The sequence below is a fragment of the Pongo abelii genome, chromosome Y (genome assembly GCF_028885655.2).
Source record: "Pongo abelii isolate AG06213 chromosome Y, NHGRI_mPonAbe1-v2.0_pri, whole genome shotgun sequence".
Lineage (NCBI taxonomy): Eukaryota > Metazoa > Chordata > Mammalia > Primates > Hominidae > Pongo > Pongo abelii.
The window spans coordinates 50,996,361-51,000,677 of NC_072009.2; positions in this window are offsets into that span (position 1 = coordinate 50,996,361).

The following is a 4,317-nucleotide window of genomic DNA, read 5'->3' on the forward strand; positions in this document are numbered from 1 at the left end:
CATTTAGATGCAGTGTTTAGAAATGCTACAATTACCAAATTAAGCAGGGTACAGGAAGGAGAGGAGAATCATGTAACCTAGATGATGTGTTCAGAAATATGATACAATCCCTCCTGAGGCCACTGTTAAAATAGCACAGTAAAATCATCAAGTTACTTGGCCAGGTATTTGTCAAAATTTCATTTGTGGGCTATACCTAGGGAGAATTATTAAATCTCTCTGGAGCTGGGCAAAGGTATGTTTCACAATTTCACTTGTGGAAAGATTTAAGAATTAGAGTCACCATCCTGCACATGTCCTGGCTCCAAACATATGGGTTGCTGTTAGGATTTTGTTTTGGTGTCAGGTATATGACACAATATCACCTGTGGCCAGAAAGAAGGCAAGAAACTCACGTCACCTACATGGGTGCAGGTCCAGTGAGATGTTGCAATCCACCTGGTGGACAAAACCCTTGCAGAAGTGTCAGATCACTTGGATGCTGGTTTCAGTGATATATTAAAAAAACCCTCTGTGGGAAGGACTTTGGCATGAGAGAAGACTCATTTCATCTAGGAAATTGGCCTGGATTATGTCACAATGACCATTAACTGCAGTAACAAGGCTAAAGAGTGAGCTCACCTTGGTGCTGTGCCCAGGAACATGTCCCAAGCTCCCTGTGGTCAGGACACAATGAAAAGTGAAGAAACATCACCTCAGTGCTGAGCCAAGTGATATGTTACTATGTTGGCAGAACCCCCCCAAAAAATCTCATCTCCTGGGTGCAGTAGCCTGTGATGTGTCACAATGCTCTGTAACTGCAGGGCCAAGACAGTAGAAGGGAGTCACATCACTTACGTGATGGACCTAAATATAAGACACAATTCTCTTTTTAGGCAGTTTTCAGGCAGGTAAATCACATCACCTGGGTGATGGTCCCAGTGATATATAAAAGTGCCCTTTGTAAGCAGAGACAAGGATGGTGTTATATATTGATTAGGGGCTTGTTGCGCATATGGCAAAATTTCATCTGTGGTCTGGGCCTAGAAATGTGCATCAAATTACCCACGTGCTGGGCAGAGTTACATGACCTAATCACACTTTCAAGAAGGTTCAGAAATAATTTTCAGTCCACTCAGGTCCTAGCTTTGGGTATGAGAATCAACACATTCTATGAGTTGGGTCATAGTACAGGAGTCACAATCTCAGCAATGGGAAGATCCATGTGTAAGAGCCCCAATCCCGCTTGAAGACTGTGTTCTAATAAGAGAGACACAGCACCACAGTTCTGCTTAATCTTGGTTCAAACATCATGAAACACCTGTGGATCAGATTCATGTACAAGTGTAATCGTTTCAAGAGTCAATGGCTTATGTGTGTGAGATTTAGCACTGCATTGGTAGGCTCTGTTCATGGGTGAGAATAACAATTGTGTCAGCTTGGTGTGCATCCAAGAGTCACAATACCACCTGCTTTCGGGTGCCTGTTATGACACCCTTTGTACCACTCAGGCTTTATATGATACACCTGAGTGGGATAATTTTCTGTGTATTCTTACAGGTGGGTGATAGAGAACTTTACCCATGACCATAGAGTTATTATTGTGCATATGAGCTGAATCCAAGTATATGTCCCAATTTCCCCTTTGGACAGAGACAAGACAGAAGAAGAGTCTCATCATCTGGATTCTGATCCAGGGATACATATTAATCTGCACTGTAGGCAGGACCCAGTCAGAAGAGTCATATCACCTGGGTACAGTCTCAAGTAATTTGTCATCATGCCTACTGAATACAGGGTTTAAAAAAAGTGGATAGTCAATGTCTCTTGGGACTGGGCTCAGCACATCTTCTGGGACTCCCTTGGCAGAGTCCAGGACAAAGAGGAGAGTCACATCACCTAGGTTTTTCACTCAGTGGTATGTCACAATTTCTTCAGTGGGCAGGATTCTGCAGGAGAGTAGATTTGTATTACCTAGATGCTTTATCTAGTGATACGTCACAGTGTCCTTTGTGGGCAGGGCACTGGCAGGAGAGACACACCACTTAGCTGATAGGCCTAAAGACATGTGATAATATCCACTGTTGTCAGGGTCCAAGCAGAGGGTTAAAGTATTATGATTCTAACCCAGGGATGTTTTACAATGCAACCATGGAAAAGAATTTAAGCCTAAAATTCTCAACACCTAGAGGTACTAGGCCTAGTGATATGGCACAATCTCTTCATCTATTAGGGTGACAACTTTGACTGTTTGTTTGGTGAGTATATAAGAGTCACAATCTCATGTGTATTCTGGGTGATCCCATGACACACTCTACAACATACAAAGGCTTTAAGCAACAGGCATGAGAGTTGCAATCCATTCTGAGGCCTACATGCTCCTATTGACTCACAATCTTACATACTGCTTTAAACTCAGTTATGATAAGCAACATCCCTCTTTATAGGCTAGGTTCAGACAGAAGACACATTATTATGCCCCTGATGTGGGTCCAGAAGTGAGTTACGATTTCACCTGTAGCAAGATCCATATATGAAAGTCACAATTCCATCTTTGTACTTTATTTACTTGTTAGACTCAGGACTTCAACAGTGGGCTTTGTAAATGTGGGATGTTGACAAATTTTTCTCTTACCTGCATGTGTAATCAAGAGTCAAAACCTTAACTTTTGCTGAGCCATGTTATAAAACTCTGTGTACCAACCAAGGAGCTTATAGATTATGTGTTACTGTTGTAAGCTTCTGTGAACTTTGTACAAATTTGCAACTCATAACCTTACCTATTTTTCTAAGTGTAGCCATGAAAGGCAAAACATCTAATATTGGTGAAATTTCAATTTCAGTTCGATCATAATGCATCTGAAATGAAGCAATGGAAATTTCATACCATTTGTAGAAAAAAAAATTTTGCAGAAAGGTAGCATACTTAGGTGCTGTGCCAAGCAATATGTCACAATGCCCTCTCAATGCAGGGTCTAGAAATTGGGGTTATGATAACTGGGTGCTGGACTCAGCAATAAGACACAAACCCAAATGTAGAAAATATAGGAAAAAGAAATGCATACTAATGATGAGAACAAGATTACCTACAGAATAGGCCCATGGTATGTAAAAAATCCTTTGTTATTCTGGAACAGGCAAAAGAGTTACATCATCAGGGTGGGGGTTCCAGCAGTATGCCACAATTTTCTCTTTATGCTGGACCTAGTAAGAAAAGAAACGTCATCTTCATGCTGGGACCAGCGATACATCAAAGCTCCTTTTCATGGGCATAGTTCAGGAAAAAACGAGTCATCTTACCTAAGTATTGGGCTGAGCAATATGTCACATCACCCCATTCTAAAGGCTCTTGCAGAAAAAAAGATTCACATCACTTAAGACACAGGCTCAGATATATGGCCCAATGTCCCAAGTAGGCAGGACTCATGCAGAAGAGAAGAGTCATATCACCTAGGTGCTTACTAGGTATGTGACACAATTTAACATGTGAGGTGAAGCCAGGGAGAAGAGTCACATCGCCTTGATGCTGGGTCCTAAGATATGTCACAAGACTTCCTTAAGACAGGACACAGGCAACAGAGTTACAAAAAATAAGTACAAAAGATATCACAATGCTCAATGTGGGCAGGGCACAAGCAGGGAGTCACATCACCTAGGGGATTGGCCCAGAGATACGTCACACTGTCCTCCTTGAGTCATGGCCCTGGTGAAAGAGTACCATCACCCATGTGCGCAGCCTAGCAATATGTCCACTATACAGGTAAGCAGGACCCAAGCAGGAGAGCAACATCATCTAGCTGATAGGCCCACAGATTTGTTACAATGCCTTCTTTAGGACATGGCCTTAGCAAGAAAGTACCATCACCTCTGTGCATTATGTTGTTATCCAGGTAAGCAGTACCCAAGCAGGAGCACAACATCACCTAGGTGATAGGCCAAGAGATTTGTCACAATGCCCTCTTTAGGACATGGTACTAGCAAAAAAGTCCTGTCACCTCTGTGCCTGGCTAAGCCCTATGTCACTATCACCCACTCAGACAAAAATGTAACATGACCTGGGTGCGGGATCTAGTGATATGTCATGATTCTTAATGACAGCAGGGTCGAGGCAGGAGCTTCACATCACCTAAAGGTTGGCCCAGGTTGATATCACAATAACATATGTGGACTGGAACAAATCTGGAGAATAAAATCACACAGGTGCTTGGTGAAGATTTATATCACTCACACTGGCAGAAAATTCTGAGAATGAGATTTATAATACCACACATGTCTTGTTTTCATGATTGGCAGTTGGCGTCATATATGTGAGATGGTGACAGTACTTGCTGTCAGCTG